The sequence below is a fragment of the Eurosta solidaginis genome, chromosome X (genome assembly GCF_040869045.1).
Source record: "Eurosta solidaginis isolate ZX-2024a chromosome X, ASM4086904v1, whole genome shotgun sequence".
Classification (NCBI taxonomy): Eukaryota; Metazoa; Arthropoda; class Insecta; order Diptera; family Tephritidae; genus Eurosta; species Eurosta solidaginis.
Genome location: NC_090324.1, coordinates 15,489,085 through 15,509,032, shown reverse-complemented (window position 1 = coordinate 15,509,032; position 19,948 = coordinate 15,489,085). Strand labels below are relative to the sequence as shown.

At 39.3% G+C, this 19,948-nt stretch overlaps 1 protein-coding gene across 12 annotated transcripts in view; it reads left to right on the top strand.

Annotated features, from left to right (window-relative positions):
* The window catches only part of LOC137235493 (uncharacterized), a 523,646-nt gene that overhangs the window by 439,493 nt on the left and 64,205 nt on the right, over nt 1-19,948 (top strand). Inside the window, exon 6 of one of the 12 annotated variants that reach the window (XR_010947927.1) lies at nt 15,449-15,470. The exons of the other annotated variants lie outside the window; for them this stretch is intronic. The gene's annotated coding sequence lies outside the window, so the exon portion shown is untranslated. Of the gene's footprint in view, nt 1-15,448; nt 15,471-19,948 lie in introns of those variants that run through there. 12 annotated transcript variants of the gene reach the window in all.

Here is a 19,948-nt window from a genome sequence, read left to right as displayed (position 1 = left end):
CCCTGTGTATCAAAAGTTTTGGAAAAGCTTTTATCGAACCAGATTAGGAAATATCTGACTGAAGAAAATCTGCTTTCGGAAAATCAATCAGGTTATCGCATTGGACATAGTTGCTCAACCGCTATGCTCAAGGTTTTAGAAGACATACGACCAAACTTTGACAATGGCGAACTCACAATTCTTACGTTGTTGGACTTCTCCGAGGCATTCGACACGGTCTGCCACAGAATTCTCCTGCATAAGCTAAAAAAATATTTTGGATTCAGTAGCGATGCTGTAAAGCTACTTGAGAGCTATTTGACAAACAGGTACCAACGGGTAGTATGTGGGGATAGTGGATCCAGGTTATTACCAGTAAATCTGGGGTACCACAGGGTTCTATTCTTGGTCCTATTTTATTTAGTTTGTACATTAATGACATAGAAAAATGCTGTCGTAAAGTATCCATTCATCTCTATGCGGATGATGCTCAGATATACCTTTCTGCCCCTCTTGGCTTAATGGAGGATTTAGTTTGCCGATTAAATGAAGATTTAGAAGATGTATTTCAAGAACAAGCTATGCCTTAATGCATCCAAAACACAGGCGATCGCTATTTCACATTCTCCTACAATCTGAATGGCATTTCTCCGATAGTTATAAATGGAAGTGTTGTGAAATATGAGAAGAATGTCAAAACTCTTGGATTTATCTTAAATAAGCATGATCATGTGAATTCCTCAATTACTAGGTTATATTATATGCTAAGGCATTTATGGAAAACGGCATATTTTATTCGAGAACATATAAAAATTAAACGTGTCAAAAGTCTATTAATACCAATAATATCTTACCATGAATTGATATACGGTTGCCTGGATAAAGCTTCCATGAACAAATATCAACTACTGATTAATAATTGTGCCAGATATATCTATCTTAAACGGAAATATGATCATATTTCGAGCTTCTCATAAACTATTCTTGAATGCAGTTTATCAGCGTTCTTTGACCGTCGTTTACTAATATTTATACATAAGATTATCTTTTCTCGTACGCCGGAATGCCTTTTTGTAAAACTTACTTTCGCACAATCATCCCGTACTTGCAGTCTAATTGTACCGCATTTTGAGTATTCAGAAACATCGAGAATGTTGTTCGTTAGGGCTGTGCAGTTGTGGAATGCTTTGCCTCATAAAGTAAAGTTAGAATCAAATCCTAAGCGCTTCAAACTAGCTGTACATCGCACCCTTTATTCCTGAACATTTTTATGTGTTTTACTTTTTCTTTTTTACTTACCACCATGGAACATATTCTGTATGGTTTGAATGTTACTTCTATTTTTGTTTCTAGCTTTTAAACTTACTTTGTACTAGTAATAAAAATAATAACAAATATGGCACTGTAAAAAACTATGTCTTATATGTGTATTTTAAATAAATAAATAAATAAATAAATTTGATACCCATATCGTACAAACGAATTCTAGAGTCACCCCTGGTCCACCTTTATGGCGATATCTCGAAAAGGCGTCCACCTATAGAACTAAGGCCCACGCCCTTTTAAAATACTCATTAACACCTTTCATTTGATACCCATATCGTACAAACAAATTCTAGAGTCCCCCTGGTCCACCTTTATGGCGATATATCGAAAAGGCGTCCACCTATAGAACTTAGACCCATTCCCTTTTAAAATTCTCATTAACACCTTTCATTTGATACCCATATTGTACAAACAAATTCTAGAGTCACCCCTGGTCCACCTTTATGGCGATATCTCGAAAACGCGTCCTCCTATAGAACTTAGACCCACTCCCTTTTAAAATACTCATTAACACTTTCATTTGATACCCATGTCGTACAAACAAATTCTAGAGTCAGCCCTGGTCCACCGTTATGGCGATATCCCTAAATGGCGTCCATCTATAGAACTATGACCCACTCCCTTTTAAAATACTCATTAACACCTTTCATTTGATACCCATATCGTACAAACAAATTCTAGAGTCACCCCTGGTCCACCTTTATGGCGATATCTCGAAAAGGCGTCCACCTATGGAACTAAGGATTACTCCCTTTTAAAATACTCATTAACACCTTTCCTTTGATTGTACAAACAAATTCTAGGGTCACCCCTGGTCCACCTTTATGGCGATATCTCGAAAATACGACCACCTATACAACAACCCCCACTCCCTTTTAAAACCCTCATTAATACCTTTAATTTGATACCCATATTGTACAAACAAATTCTAGAGTCACCCCTGGTCCACCTTTATGGCGATATTTCGAAACGGCGTCCACCTATAGAACTAAGGCCCACTCCCTTTTAAAATACTCATTAACACCTTTCGTTTGATGCCCATATTGTGCAAACAAATTCTAGGGTCACCCCTGGTCCACCTTTATGGCGATATCTCGAAACGGCGTCCACCTATGGAACTAAGGATTACTCACTTTTAAAATACTCAGTAACACCTTTCTTTTGATACCCATATTGTACAAACAAATTCTAGGATCACCCCTGGTCCACCTTTATGGCGATATCTCGAAACGGCGTCCACCTATGGAACTAAGGATTAATCCCTTTTAAAATACTCATTAACACCTTTCATTTGATACCCACATCGTACAAACGCATTCTAGAGTCACCCCTGGCCCACCTTTATGGCGATATCTCGAAAAGGCGACCACCTATACAACAACCACCACTCCCTTTTAAAACCATCATTAATACCTTTAATTTGATACCCATATCGTACAAACACATTCTAGAGTCACCACTGGTCCACCTTTATGGCGATATTTCGAAACGGCGTCCACCTATAGAACTAAGGCCCACTCCCTTTTAAAATACTCATTAACACCATTCGTTTGATGCCCATATTGTACAAACAAATTCTAGGGTCACCCCTGTTCCACCTTTGTTGCTATATCTCGAAGCGGCGTCCACCTATGGAACTAAGGATTACTCCCTTTTAAAATACTCATTAACACCTTTCATTTGATACCCATAACGTACAAACGCATTCTAGAGCCAACCCTGATCCACCTTTATGGCTATATCCCTAAATGGCGTCCACCTATAGAACTATGGCCCACTCCCTCATAAAATCTATTTAATGCCTTTCATTTGATACACATGTCATACAAACACATTCCAGGGTTTCCCTCGGTTCATTTTCCTACATGGTTAGTTTCCCTTATGTTGTCACCATAGCTCTCAACTGAGTATGTAATGTTCGGTTACACCCGAACTTAACCTTCCTTACTTGTTTATTTTGGAACTAAAAACAAAACAAAAATTTTTTTTAATGTCCGAGCTTGTTTGATATTAACAAAATCCTCAATTTATTATAATTTTAATAATAAAATAAAATAAGTAAGAAATTAGAATTGTTGCAGAACGAATGTTGCTAAACTCTTGTTGCTAATTCTACATACACGTATTCAACAGCTCAGTAGTCATCATGTAAGGCCTTTCATCATGCTGCCGAAAATGTTGCATACAGGAGTTCATACATAGCTATTTATAAACATACATATATATAATTTAATTCTCTTTCTAGTAGTTTTATATTTTTTGTATGATTTTTTTTTGTTGAGTAAGAAAAAGCGAGAGCGTGAAATTTGAAGTTACCATTCGAGTTCTCTCTGTTGCTGTTGTTGTAGCAATGTTTCGCCCCACCTAATAGCTGGCACCGATCACAAATTGTCATCAATATCCTCTAACGGGAGTCCAAGGAATCTTGCTGTTTCGACAGGGGTGGACCATAATGAAAGGGGTGTTAGAAGCGTTTGTTCCACATTACAATTAAAGAGATGGTTGGTGTCATGTGGGGACACATTGCAAGCGGTGAATACGTTTTGTATGTCGGGGTTGATTCTGGATATGTAAGAGTTCACCCTGTTACAGTATCCAGAACGAAGTTGAGCCAGAGTGACTCGCGTTTCCCTGGGGAGTGTGCGTTCCTATTCCACAAGTTTTGGGTACTGTTCCCCGAGTACTGGATTCACCGGGAAATTCCCGGCATAAAGGTCCGACGCCTGTTTGTGGAGTTCACCAAGAACCTGCTTGTGTTTTTTTGCTTCATACGGCTGAGTTCTCAGCCGCTGTATTTCCTCAAAATGCATACGGAGATGACTCCTTAAGTCCATAGGCGGTGCTGGCTCATCAATCAGATGTCTGTTGGGATGCCCAGGTTTCTGGGTATTCAACAGGAACTGTTTGGTTAGCATCTCATTTCTCTCCCTGATGGGGAGTATCCTCGCCTCATTATATAAATGGTGTTCTGGGGACATAAGAAGACAGCACGTGGCGGTTCTGAGCGCAGTATTTTGGCAGGCCTGTAGTTTCTTCCAGTGGATATTTTTTAGGCTTGGCTGGTCAATTGCTTTGTATGTAGTAATGAGCATTTCTTTGTCTTTTCCCCAAGTACTGCCAGCAAGGGATTTGAGGATTTTATTACGGCTCTGGATTTTCGGAACAATTGCGGCTGCGTGTTCACCAAAATGTAGATCCTGATCAAACGTCACACCCAAGATTTTGGGATGTAGGACAGTCGGTAGCGTAGTGCCATCGACGTGGATGTTCAAAATGGTCGACATTTGGGACGTCCGAGTTGTAAATAGGGTCGCGGATGATTTAGTCGGTGATAATGCCAGGTTTCGCGAGGCGAAAAAACCGGAGAGATCAGGGAGGTAGCCGTTTATTCTGTTGCAAAGCTCATCGATCTTTGGGACCGGGCCTGTGGCCATTATTGTGCATTCATCGGCGTAAGAAACGATAGTAACTTCCTCTGGTGTTGAAGGTAGTTTTGATATGTAAAAATTAAACAAAAGTGGTGATAGGACACCACCCTGAGGCACCCCTTGTTTAATTCTTCTTGGCTTTGATATTTTGTTTCTGAATTGCACCGATGCCTGCCGACCACCCAGATAATTTGCGGTCCACCTTTTAAGACATGGGGGAAGGGTAGACCCTTTCAAGTATTGTAGTAACGTGCCATGGTTGACCGTATCAAAAGCTTTTGATAGGTCTAGCGCTACGGGTACTGTTCTATGGTGGGGCTTCTGATTTAAACCACAATTTATCTGAGTGCTAATGGTTTTTTTTTAGTAGCGGGACCACCCTGGCAATTTTCCATTTTCGGGTATGTCAAAGGTGGAAAGAGACAGGTTGGAGACATGTGCTAAATATTTGAAACCCTCTTTCTCTAGGCTTTTGAGCATCGGCATGGCTATGCCGTCTGGGCCCACTGCTTTGGATGGTTTAGCATGACCGATGGCAGCCTCAACCTCTTTGGCGGTGATGGTAATTGGTGACGTGCTGAACTTATGTTTACGTGCGTGTCTGTTGGCCCTCCGTATATTTTTGTCGACCGTAGAATGTATTATGTATTGTCGGCAGAAAGCGCTCGCGCAGTTTTTCGCATCCGACAGCACTATGTCGCCAAGTGCGATGGAAACTTTTTCATTGTGCCTAGACGGATTCGAAAGGGACTTTACAGTGGACGAAAGTTTACATACACCGGCAGAGAGGTTTCAACCGCTTAGGAGCTCCTCCCATTTCGACCGCTTGTGTTCATCCACAAGCAATCTGATGCGTTGGCTTATATCCCTTATTTGGGCGTCGCCGGGATCGAGGTGTCTTATAAGATCACGTTCTCTCGCTAAACTTGCGGCCTCTGCCAGGAAGTGGGGACGAATTTCGGGAATTCTACCGGCGGGAATGAAACGAGCCGAGGCGGATTCAATGCCCTTGTGGAAAGCACGCTCCCCTTGGCGGGCACCAGTTGGGATAGGGAGGGCAGCAAAGCGGTTATCTGTAAAGGATTTGTATTTGTCCCACTTTCCTATTTTAAAGTTAATGAAAGTGCATTTTTCTGCGACGATGAAGTCGGCGGGACGCTCGAGCGAAATAAGTATAGGCAGGTGGTCGGATGCCAATGTTACCATCGGCTGCCAGTTGACGCAGTTTACGAGTTCTGCACTCACAATTGAAATATCCGGCGAACTGTGACAGCTTCCTACCATACATGCGGGGGCGTCTCCGTTTATAGTGCAGAACGTCGTTTCTTCTATTTGATCCGCTAACATCTCACCCCTACTGTCCACCCGCAAGTTTGAATGCCAGAGATCGTGATGGGCATTGAAATCGCCTAAGATAATGCGATTGTTTCCAGTGAGTACGCCGCTGATATCAGGGCGGTATCCACTGGGGCACAGGTGACAGGAGGGATGTAGATGTTAATGATTTCTAGACGTTCCTTGACGTTCTAAGACACTGTCCCTGCGGTCGATGTCGGGATCAAAAATATGATATTGCACCGTGTGGTGCATGATAAACGCGAGGCCGCCTCCATTTCCGCTCTCGCGATCTTTTCTTGGGACATTATACCCAGAACAGGTCTGCAATTCAGATCTTGCTGTGAGTTTAATCTCTTGGATCGGAGAAATGCGGATGTTGTGCCGCTTCATGAAGTCGACTATCTCTGTGATCTTCCCAGTCAGTCCATTACAGTTTAACTGCAGAAATCTGAAGTGCATAGCGGGAGACGTCGTCACTCTGGGAGTAAGTGACGGGTGACTACGCCTGGGTTGTGGAAGGCCAGAACGCGATTGCTGTTGAGGCCCTGGGACTAGACGTCCATGCAATGAAACCCGTCGGGGGGTTGCCGTCGCGGAGACCAGAACATCTAGGAAAGTGGCACCGTCCATGGCAGGAACTGCATTGGGCGGATGTCGCAAACGTATATGTTCTGTGCTGGCAAACTGTGCAAAGGAAGGTAGGGACTAAGAGTCTGTTTCCCTGACCTACACAATTGCTGCCGGAAGAGAGGGGGGAAGAAGAAGGGGCGGAGCTGATGCTCGGCATTGCTCCCGACTCTACTACGGAGATTGTAGGTATGAGTGGGAACAGCCATGCGAGTTGGTGGCGCCGTGGGGTTAAGGCGCAGATTACGGGACGTCCTAGGACGTGAACAGCAAGGAGCCACAAAAGATTTATAGAAGTTACGTGGACGTCTGGTTTTGGGATCTAGCCCAGAACAACCTCTCCGATGCAACCATCCCTTACAAGAGACACACTGACAAGAGTATGACCGTCCTAAAAACATTCTTTTCCGGTAGATGCAGCAAAACCATTTCTCAGGACCGGGGTCAGGAGACGGACCCGGATTGGGTTCGATACCTTCCCGGAGAAAGAGAATATGGAGCAGTCCCGCTGCAAGGAGCTGCTGGGAGGATGACAATTTGTGGGAGGGACGCAACAAATTAAATGGGGTTACACTCTCTCTTTCCCTTGCTCCCAACGGCAAAATAATTTACTTTGGTTTCTTTTTGTTTTGTTTACTAACTTTGCTAATAAGCATTCCCAATGAACTTTAGGCATATAAGCAGTAAATATTAATTACTTCTAGCTTTAGATTTGTTGTTGTAAACACCAGTTCTTTTTACGTGAAGGAAGTGGAATTCCAATGGCTTTGATCGCCATATTGTTTAAATCTTCTTAAAGAATTTTTTTCTTGTAAATTACTCCAAAAAAAAATATGGATTAAAAATTTAGTTTCCTTTTGCGATGGGATAAAGGAGTAGGAGTTTGATGTGTACATGGGATCTTCCTTTTAACGCCCTAGAGGATAAATGGTGGGTGGGCTTGTTCCCTGCAATTGCCCTAACATCAACACCATATCCATAGAATGTAGGTGAAGGAGAAGTAGGGGGAATCTATATTTTTGTTTATCTTCATTAGTTAGAAATTATATTTTCATTAGTTAGAAATTATATTTTCTAGTCCTAATTTTTGTATATATTTTTCGCCTAAAATTGTAGTTGTCTTCTTCAGCAACTCCGTAGGAGCTCTATTAAAGTTATGGACCAATTATAAGACGTAGTTGGACTGTTAAATAAGCCCCCCCGCCAGCTGATTGCTAGCTGCTACCAGAAGTTCCGAACTATCAAATTAGCCACAAACAGGCATGCATAATAAAAGCATTGCTACCTTGAATGTTGGTTACATAAATGGCGCCCAACGTGTGGGGCAGACAGAATAGCTGAAACCCTGTCTCACATTAAGTTTTTACTTAACAAATCATTTCACCTCAGCACCCGTTCCAGTCTCTAAATAAGTTTCCTGTGCTAATAGAATTTCTGTACATGTGTCTAGCTTTTGTTGTAAGGACAGTGCACAGGCAGAAAATAGAACTTTACGGAATTCGCCAATTTTTGAATTAAAATTTAACGACCTTAAAACCACGTTACTATCAATTATTTCCATTTTATGAGAAGTGTTTTAGTTTGAAAATATTGGGATGACATGTTTTTCGTATATGGAATACGAAATTCACGCTTCACATGTGTGGAAATGTTTTTTTTTCGTCCGAACGATACTTGTTTTCGAACTTTTCAGAAAAATACTACATATCTATTTAGGCCACTTTTAAAGCTATTCATCTTTCTTCTTTAGTGATCTCCTTAAAAAAAATATATATAAACAAAAAAACACATCAAACCTACGATTACCAATACACATCGCAAATAAAGGAAATAGTTAGTTTGTCACGAATTCATATAATAATAAAATGTGTGTAGTAAATTTGTAGTAAATAGCGCGGAAAATATACCGGCTTTAACCAAGGATGTGAAGGAAATTCCATTTCCAGAAATGCTCCATTTGTTTGCAAGTAATGAGCGATAACAAATAGTGCTCAAATACTATATGCCACCATTCCTTTCGTACCACTTGTATCAGTAAATGGATCAAAGACCATAATGAATGCCCCGTATGTCGTCGGTTATGTCATGCAAAAGACATAGAACCTTACAGTAATATACCTGAAGGTAATAACAAAGGTGCAATTAATAAAACTCCACTAAGACAATCATCCACGAGAGGCCATGGTCGCGGAAGAACACCTCATAGTTAGGGCATTCGTCCTTTGAATTTTCGTTCAGAATCAGTCTTTGCAGGAAAGATCACATGAGCGCAGTCCAAGTATTAATTCCAATATAAACAATAACTCTTTACCCTTAACTGAAATTAATGAGCCAAGTGGGGGTAGTAATAATCATTATTTCGTTCATAATAATGTGCCAGTACCACAGGTTAACTTGGATTACTCGCGTATCGCAACTATCATAGATGATAGCATTCAGCGGATGTTTAGTAATTTAAATATAAATACGTCTTGGAATATACCGATTTCTCTGCAGTTAAATGCACCCGAAACCCATCCGAATCTTTCACATAGCCACTTGAACCCGAATAAGATAACTAATATAATACAAAACTGGAAAGCTCAGTTCGATGGTTCTTCCGAAGGTTTGAATGTAGAGGAATTTATTTATACGGTACGCTCATTAACTCGAGGGTCTTTTAATAAGGATTTTAGTAATGTGTGTAAAAACTTGCAAAGCTTACTAAGCGGAAAAGCTAGGGATTGGTACTGGAGGTACCATAAACAGGTACCACGTATTGAATGGCAAAATTTCTGTTCAGCGCTCAGGTATCAAAACAAGACTATCGTTCAGATTTTGACTTCCGTGAACAAATTCCCAACCGAAAACAAAAAGTTATTGAAACTTTTTAATCCTTCTACGATGCCGTTATCACTATTACTGGCAGACTATCCACTCCAATGGAAGAATCAGAACTAGTTGAGATACTCACCAGAAACCTGAAACCCGATATCAGGCATGAGTTATTATACAACCCGATTCATTCCATAGCGCATCTGTAAAAGCCAGTACAGATCCGAGAACATCTTATTGCAGATGAGTCCTTTCGTCGTGCATTTTCTCAAATGCCGCGCCACCTTTCCAATGTTCCATGCCATGCAAAAGAGCATACCTAAATCGTTTAATTGTTGGAATTGTGGAGAAGAAAGTCACGACTGGGAAGACTGTTTGGCAGAGAGAAAAATTGTTTGTTATAGATGCGGGGAGCCGAACACCTACAAGCCACAATGTCACAAAAAACTCGTAGGCGAGTGCACTGGACACAAGCAGGATGCCTCGGAAATCCTAAATTCGGATACACCAGGTCCATTGCCGGCTAGCTCCAATTACAACTTCTGTTACCCAGAAAATAAATTGGCGCAGATCTTCCAAAATAACACAAATTTCAGACAACCAAATATTCAAGAAAATATTGTGCTACGGTTAAGACCGCTTCGTCCATACCATGAACGATTAAGAAACTACATAGATAATCGAGAATGAGTCTCCATCGGCGCAAAAGCAAAAACCTAAACGGTCCACACTGCGAATTCGAAGCTATTATAAAAAAATCAGAAATATCAAAAAAATGTTAGTTTCTTCAATATTTTGTAATCATTCAGATGTGAGATTTTATGCCAAAGTAAAATTTCTTGATTTTAATGAGTCAGGTTTACTTGACACAGGAGCAAATATTAACTGCGTGGGGTCGAGTTTAGCTACCTAGGTTTTACAGAAATTAATTTAAGAAAGTTGCAGCGTATGTCAAAACAGCTGATGGTAAATCTCAGAAGATATCTCTTATAAAGACCAGACCAGAAGCTTTAAACTTTATATTATACCGTCTATTGCGAATAGATTAATATTGGGAGTAGATTTTTGAGCTTGCTCCGGGGGTAATACCGACAGTTTCCATGATATCCACTTTGGATAAGGGTAACAATCCTTCAGAAGAATTTCCCCTTACTCCCTCTCAACTCCAACAATTGGAAGTTTTCAAGTCGATGTTTCCTAATTTTGAAACCAAAGGCTTAGGTCGAACTCCATTAATTCAACACAAAATCGTCACAGAGAATGCAAAGCCGATAAAGCAAAGATAGTATCCGGTTAGTCCAGCGGTGGAAAAATTAATGTATGAAGAGATTGATCGAATGCTTAGGCAAAGTCCATGGAGTTCTCCAATGGGGTTGATCTTGAAGCCTGCTAAGGTGAGATTATGTCTACATGCCCGCAAACTTAACTCCGTAACAAAAGAAATGCCTATCCGTTAGTCAACATAGAAGTAATTTTTGCAAGGCTTCCAAAAGCGAATTTAATAACCAAATTGGGCCTAAAAGATGCGTATTGCCAGATCGAGTTAACAGCAGAATCCAAACCGCTGACCGCCTTTACAATTCTCGGGAGGCCATTATACCAATTCACCACTATGTAATGCGCCCTCGACCATGTCTCGATTAATGGATGAACTCATACCGGCGGACCTTCGATATTGTGTTTTTGGATACCTTGATGATATGTGCATCGTTTCAGATAATTTTGATACGCATATGGAAATTTTAGTTCGTCGAGCACAACAATTCAAAAAGGCAAATTTGACATTAAACTTATCCAAAAGCTGATTCTCCGTTACTAGAGTGAATTATTTAGGTTATATAATTGGCGACGGAGGGATTTCAACAGACCCGGAAAGATAAGTTCTATCTTATCCTGGCCGCCAGCAAAAAACTTAAAACAAGTCCGAGGATTTTTAGCACTCTGCGGTTGGGACAGGAGGTTTATTAAAAACTTTGCCGATATGGCTTCTTCTACTATCGAAGTACTAAAGTCCCGTTAAAATTTAAATGGACTAACGAGGCACAAGAAGCATTCGAGTCTTTAAAAATTGTCTTACAACCGCTCCTGTATTAACGAATCCGAACTTCCATAAGAAATTTTGCAAGTTTTATATGGCTTATGAGGCAACCCAATTTTTCAGGACGATTAGCCAGATGGGCGTTCAAATAACAAGGCTATAACTTCTCCATAAGTCATCGTAAAGGAAAAAAAACAACATTGTTCCTGATGCTTTGTCCCGTATGCAGGAAGGAGATGTATCTAGCGTGGAAATAGAAGAGCCACTAATGGATCTTGACTCGCCCCATTTTGAAGATGAGGATTACATGATACTAAAGGACCGAATCCGGATGGAACAAGAAAAGCTTCCAGATTTAAAAATAATGGATAAATTTGTTTACATTCGTACTGAACATGCTTCTGACGATAATGATCAAGGACAAAACTCCTGGAAATTTTGAATACCAGTTAACCTGCGTAACCGTATATTGCAGAAAGCTCATAACGACAAAATTCGTTCTCATGGTGGTGTGGTCAAAACTTTGGAACTAATTAGAAGAAACCCTCACTGGCCTGGATAGGTTAAAGACGTTCGTGAATACATGCGATAGTGTGACATAACGCCTCAACGTCAGCAAGGCCGTTTCAAAAGATATATATATATCGATTTATTAGGTCCATATCCACGAATAAAAAAAGCACATATCGGGCTGTTAATTATTGTTTCATATTCATATTCATGTTTATCGAGTCAATGGCAGAAACCTTACTGACTAGATTTACAAGTTTGCATATTAACTTATAACTAAATAACTATAATTAATTCAAGGATAAGATAAATTTTCTCGATAGTAAGATTCAATACGTAACTTAAACAAAGACCTGGGCATTGCAAAGTCAAGATTTAGCGTTCTAGAAATTTTATTAAGCTCTTCCAGACCTCTTATGAGAGGGGCAAAGCTAAGGTAATTGGTTCTCAGAACTTCACCGTAGAATATATTATGAGAGCGTAGAGATCTACTAGTAACAAGAAAATTTAACTGCCCCAACAGAGTTGAGCAATCAATAATACCAGAGATAATATCGTAAATAAACATTAAATGTTGTACTGAATGTCTGACATGCAGTGGAATAATGTTTATAAGCATGCATCTGTTTATATAGGGTGGTAGGGGATTGACAAAACGAAGTGGTAGGAGGGCAAATTGTAACGACAGCCCTTGAGGATTTCTCTGACGACACGCAAGCGGGTATATGAACAGATGTGTAGGCAACCGCTAACCAAATCTCCTTCTCCGCTTTACGATATTAACAAAGCGGATGTTTGATTGTGTGAGTGGGTTGAACTGTTTGCTTGCACATATGTGTATACGCGCCGCGAATGAGTCGATCGCGGATTGGTTTGACCAAGGCAGGCAGGCTAGTCGTGCCTTACGGGGACATAAATTCCGCAAGGCCAAGTGGGGTATAAAAAGGGATTACGCTGATCGACCGCAATAAAAATCAAAAAGTCGAGGTCTTTAGTACAGTGCCAAAAGTGAAGTGAAAAGTTGTATATTCAAAGTGCATTTCATTCACCTTAAAGTGTGGGTGCGCGAGTGAAAAAGTATTTTTTTCTAAAGTGCGATTTCACGCTAAAAGTAAACGCTAGCGAATAAAATAAGAATGAACCTTGATACTAGGGAATCCTCCCTAGGTGCACCGCAGAGCAAGGAGTACCGCCACCACTGGGCGTGGAAAAACCCTCAAGAAAGTAGCAAAGTCACCGGTAAGTCAAAGTTGGAGATGTGAATTTTTTTTTGAAAAACCTTTGTTTTTTTTACCCATAATTTTTTTTAAACCTTTTTCCTTTTATTAGAACATTTTTTTGAATCTTGGTTTAAATAGTTTTGTTTGAACTAAACATTTTTTTGGTAAATTTTGTGAAACCAGAGTGTTGTTAGTAAACCATTTTATTTTTGGAATTACAAAAAAAAAATAATTGAATTAAAAATAGTTTTGGATCTTTAAATCTGCGCAACCTAAAGTCCACTTCGCGAAAGTAAATGTTCCACTAAGTAAATGGAATAAATGTTCCTTTGGCACTTTTATCCAAAAATGATTCCTCCATTTTTGACCCAAAATTCCCGTTTAAATTTTGACCATTTTCGGTGTAAACACTATTTTCCATTGTATTCCCGTCGAAATATTTGTTGTGAATTTTTATTTTATTTGATTCTTATCCGATCGAATTTGGTTTGAATTTAAAATTCATAAATATTAAAATATGCATAAGTGCACTTACATGTACATATGTATGTACATATATATGTATGTACACGAGCACATATGCAAACATAAGATAGATTAAAAGAAGAAGAGGAAGAAAATATCGGAGATTATCTGAATTGAAATATTTTTTGTTAAGCCATTTTAAATTTAAAGGAAGAAAAACGAAATGGCTAAATTTCATTTAAAACGCAGAACAGATTTTAAGCAAAAATTCTTAAAAATATAAAAAAGATTTAAAAATATATATGTGTTCTCTTGTTGCAGCGCACGAAGCCAGCCGAAGGCCGTGGCATCTTTTCACATAAAGTTACACAAAATCACACGCAAAAACATACAAAAAGATACAAAGTTATTTGGTCGAAGAAAACACGCAAAACAACAACAAACACCAACCACACATACAAAAGGGGTCAATTGTCCAATTAAGGGATTGGTTTCTGGCTAAAAGGGCAGCCAACGAGGCTATATTGACCGAAAGCGTCCAAACGGATTAGCGCCAGAATCGACGAACACCAACACACACAAGCACACTCACATAACACAGCCAGAAAAATTCCCACAAAGTCACATTCGAGCTCAAACATATAACCGAAAACACGCAACACCATATATTCTTCACAAAACCAACAAGAGGTAATACAAAACACTTGTATATTCACAACACAACAAATTTTGGCAACGAGTTGCATCAGCTCATTAGCAACATATTTAAATTTTTTTGCCACGTAACATCTATCGTAGCCAACTTGTTGCCACATTCATCCACATTTATTCACTACACGGAAACCCAACACACCACTATTCTATCATTACAAAATCTGAGAGCGAGAGAAGTTAAGCGCGACTCACCCGGAGCGCGCTCGCCAACTCGAACATTTTTATTTACTCACCTCAGTTTTAATTTATATTTATTATATTAGGCCGTAGAACTATCACTTGTTTTTTTTTTTCTCAAAAAAAAAAAAATTTAGTTATTTGAATTTTGAATTTTTATGAATTTAATTAATTCTTAACTTAATTAATTTTTTATTATTAGTTTTATAACTTAAGGTGTATAACTTTTTCTTTTATTCTTGATATTTCTGACCTTAATTTCTTTCACATTTAGCATATTACTTATGTTGTCGACAGGCACACAATTTTTTGGGTATTCACACCCAGCCACAACACAGGCATACCTATTTGTATATGCATGAGCCACTCACAAAAACTTATCCTCAAACAATATTTTTTTTATGGTAATATTCATTTTTCGTTTAAAAAAAAAATTTTTTTTTCGAAATCTTTTTCTTTGAATTCATAATTTTTAGGTAATACCCACTCGGCAATTGTTCTGTCGTATTTTCGCGGTTAAAAATTTTTTCGTAAATATTTTTGTTATTTCTCTCATTTGTATTACTATTCAAAAAGTAATCCTAATTTGGTTTAATTTTGTTTTTCGCGATTTTTTTATTATTTGGAGTTTTTATAGCAGGTGTATAAAAGTATGCACATGCTTTGAACCGATACGCGAAACTAAAAACAAAAGACATTTGGGCATAGGATTAGCCGTGACCACGGTCAATCAGCCAAAGACCTGTAACAGAACATAAATTCCATTGTTCTGCATATGTTGTTTGTTTTTTTTTTTCTTTTTTTACGTTCAGCTCCGCACAACGATTTGGTACCAACTCGGAGTTTTGAGCGAGGTGAGTTTTTCATAAAAGAAAAAAAATCGCATGCACACACACCTTAACCCACATACATTTGTAAATTACCATCTCAGAGTAAAATATCACCCACCCACACCTATGGTTAATTTTAACATTTTTTTGGGAGTGAGCGCACACACAGGCGTCTAAGTATGCACATGTTTATACGTATGCTTGTACACAAATAGTTAGTTTAGGCAGGATCTAAAAATTAGAATATAAAGTACGCGAAAGAAAGAAAAAGTTAATTGTATGGAATTAGAATAAGTATTAATAGAAAATTTAATTTATATACGAATAACCGGATAGGAAGAATAGGTTTTCGAAATAAGTATATAGGTTTTCAATACATTTTTGTAGAAATAGTTGATATATTAATTGTAAATTGGAAACGAAAGCTTTTCGTGATTGTTATTTAGTTCGTGTGCATGGGCTGAAATTTTGATTTTTGGTAAGACATAGGTAAAACATGTCTGGCTAAAGGCTTAAAGTTGTTGGTGCCCCTGCGGCAACTGATGGTAAGTTGGGGTGGTTGAGTGGAAAGATGGAAGATACGTAGGTAACTACTGATGGAAATTAGTCAGGTTCAAGGGGACTCTACTCGGGAAGTGGAGCCATAGTAGAGTCCAAAGGCTGTTCGCATCTCGTGAACAAGAGGGGTGGGAAAGCTCCACCTGACTCGGACAGGCTTTCTCCCGCTTTCCTATATTTCTTTTTCTTTAGTTTGTTTAGACAATTTCCCCCAGGCAGGAACTCAATTTTGCTATGCAACTGTTGGGAAAGGAGAAGTGGCAAGAAACGCGCCTCAAAGCCGACGAGCCTCAGCCGGGCTACTACCATGCCACCCCGCCACTTCTCCTCTCCCGTACCAGGCATTTACATAACAATGGCGCCCAATGGTATAGCCCAATAGTAATTTTCAATTTTTCCCATATTTCGTTTCTTTTACTTTCCAATTTTTCTTTCCTTTCACCTCAACTTGCTTTTCGGTATACTATTTTCAGCTTTTCACTACCTTATCTATGTTCTTAATTTTCCTTCTCGCGGACAGATTCAGGGTCACGAGGGCAACATCGCTTGTTGTCAGAACGAGAGATATGTGCCCAAGTGACAAACCAGTGGGGGGAGTGCTGGCGGTGATATCTGAGTTCCTTTTAAGAACTCCAACGTTTTTGAAAAGTAGTATCAGAAGTCATCGGCAGTACTTTAAGACGATTGTTTGTTTATTTTTGTTTTGTTGCAAGCTACATCAGCTGCCATGCGGTTTTTGTACGTTTGCAGGGGGTAGATAATTTGACAGGGTAAAGGGGAATTGTGGCAACCACGTCTTAAGCTCGTTCTTAAGACGCTGTAGTGCCACATTTCATAAATAAGAGGGGATTAGACGACATTGACCTTGGACAGAATACATCATTACTTTACCCAGCTTACCCACAGAGTCCATTAGGCGAGGAACACACCAGATTGCACCAACAGTAAATACATTAGAAGAAGATAAACTTTTGAAATTTTCGTTTTTGAATAAGAGTAAAGTTTTTAGGAACTTAATTGAATAGACTTAGTCCTTTGTTTTTCTATTTTTAGTTGTCGGAATTTTTTTGTAAACAGACAGGTTTATGATTATTTTTTCTAACACTTATTTGAAGTTTTATTACTTTTTATACAATTCTTTTTTTACAATTTAAAATTATTGCTTTTTTAAGTTATTTTGAAACACAAGCGTATTCCAGGAAACAGTTTTCTGAATTTTTATATATTTCCCTGGTTTTGTTGCTACTCTTTGAGGTTTTGTCTACAGCAATTGCCTTTTAGAGTTTCTCTAGCGTTTTGAAGAAATCATTGAAAAATTTAATATTATTATATTGGCAATTTTTTTATATGTATATTTTGAAGAAATTTTTCTTGAATTCGTTTTTTCTCTTTCTGTTTGAATTTTTGCTGTCATTCTGCACCTTAGTTTTTTTTAAACCCAAAACAATTATTGAAATTCATAAATTTTTCGAATCTGTCTGCTTGTTTTTAGTTTTTGGATTAATACCAGACAAGCGTTTTATACACATATATCGGTACACCGTCAAAGGTTTTTTATCGAGGCTATTTATTTTGAATTTGTTTGCCTCTTTGAATTTTACCCATTTAAATACATATACATACATATACTTTAAGAACTGTCCATTTTTGAATTTTGCACATATAATTTGTTCCCCCTTTATACACATTAGTATCTTTTTATACACTTTTTATATATATACACACATATGTACATATATTTATATTTTCACCATTTGAATTGTGACTGTTTGTTTCAAATTTTTTTTAACTCCGATTTAAGAAATAAATCCATAGGTGAAATAACCGTTGAATTAAAAATTTTTTTTTTCTGTCATACTTTGGGTACAAAAGCGTTTCGGTAAAATTTTTTTTTTATTTTCCTTTGTCCAACTTTGGAGTTTGTCGTTTTTTTTCATTACGTTTTCGGTAGTCAGGCTACAGACTCCCTTTTGATACCAGTCCCTTAGTTTATGGACAAGTCCAAGAACCAGGGGGCGATTCCAAAGAGGGTTTTAGAACTGTTAGGAAGCAACAAGCGAATTACGCATATCGTAGCAATGGGTTTAGAGAACGAAGTGGTAGAGTCCTTATTCTATCAGAGCGACACAGGCATCGAATTACCAGCCGATTTCGTCCCAATAGACCTCTGGAATCTTTGCACTGCTAGGGTATTTAGGCAAGCAGAGGTTTCGGTTACTGATAGGGTTGTCATAAACACATCGGATCGCTCGCTGATTTTTTCGGGACACAGGGAAGGGAGCTGTTGGAGGTGAAGGGATACAAGACCCCAGGGCAGGTGCCGCGGGGACTGGCGGAGACAGGTGCACGCAGGCATCGGTAGAAGAGCGCATCGACCAGCTAGGACGTATGATGGAGGTGATGATGCAGCAGAACGATGAGATGAATCATCACATGGGCGAAGTGCGAAAGGTAAGGGAGGAAATATCCACTCTTAGCAACCGTGTCGCTCATGTGGAGACATCTATGCGCGCTCCTGCTGCATCAGCTCTTCCACTGAACACGTCCACGCCAGGACAAGATCGGGATGACACCACGAACCAGCACAAAACCGCGAACCACACAGATACAGGCAACGGCCACTCCAGCTATTCTGGGCGAAAGAAAGTAGATTTAGACAAATGGCACCTTAAGTTCGACGGGTCAGCAAAGGGCATGACGGTGGAAAGTTTTGTTTTCAGGTTGGAACGAATGCGCTTACAATCCCAGTTGTCCTATCAGCATTTGTTTTCCGATTTCCACTGTCTAGTTTCAGGGCCCGCTCTCAAGTGGTATTGGCAGGTGCTGGAGGATCACGCCGACGATGAGTCATTTGACTATTTTGGGTTGAAGAGGGAAATTTTATCTCAATTTAAGTCGGCGGAGTCAGACAACGAGGTAATACGCGAGATTATGGAGCGGAAGCAGCAGCCCCAAGAGAGCTTCGACGAATACTATGCTGACGTCAACGACCTAACTTTCCGACTGAGGCAAAGAATCCCGGAGAACGAGCTGGTCAAAATTATTAAGGGCAACCTAAATTCGTATCTGGTCAACCTGACATTCGCGACAAAGACAGAGACATTGGCGGAGTTGAAGGCCGAATGCAAGAGGGCGGAAAAGTTAATTAAGTAAAACAGGTCTAGGGCGAAGCCAATCAGCGAGTTAGGAACAAACAACGTAGATTGGTCAGAAGGTCAGGAGAGTGAGTTTAGCCTAGAGGCGTTCAACAAAGACAATAGGAATTTAGGAGTTAGTAAGAATATGTCTCGTGCCCCTGTCACACAAAGCAATCCTAAACCCAACATCCCAACCAATTTTTCCTGTCCTGTCGCAAGTTCGTCGTCCAATGTCCATAGTAAAAATGTTAGTCCTGTCCAAAACCAATTGTTTTGTCCGTCTGCGTTTCACCTTATGTTGTGTTATGCTTGTGGCATGCCGGTGGATTTATATTTGAAGAACCCGGCAGAAGCAGCAAAAGACACAAAGTGCAAGTCGAATTTCCACTTTATGAAATGTTGTGCGTGTGGAGGTGATTCATCATTTTGTGTCTTTAAACCAGAGGCGGGAAACCGGGCGTTGGCAGAGATGTCCGGGGATTAATAGAAGATAGGCAGATAGAAATTTTAAAAAGAAATAGGGAAAATGAGGTAAAGGAAAAAGTAGAGGAAAAGAAGAAAGTTGAGCCAGTTAGAGACAGTTTACATGTTAGGAAGTTGAGGTATGAGGAAGCAAGGAGAAGAAAATTCTGCGAAGAGATCAAGGCTAAAAAGAAGAAGAGAAATTTCGAAAAAATACAGAAGATGCGGGAAAAAAACAAGATTTTCAGGAGAATTAGAAAAAAGATTATTTCGATCATAGTTACTTTGCAAGGTGATAATAGGTTTTTCGCCAAAACGGAGATCG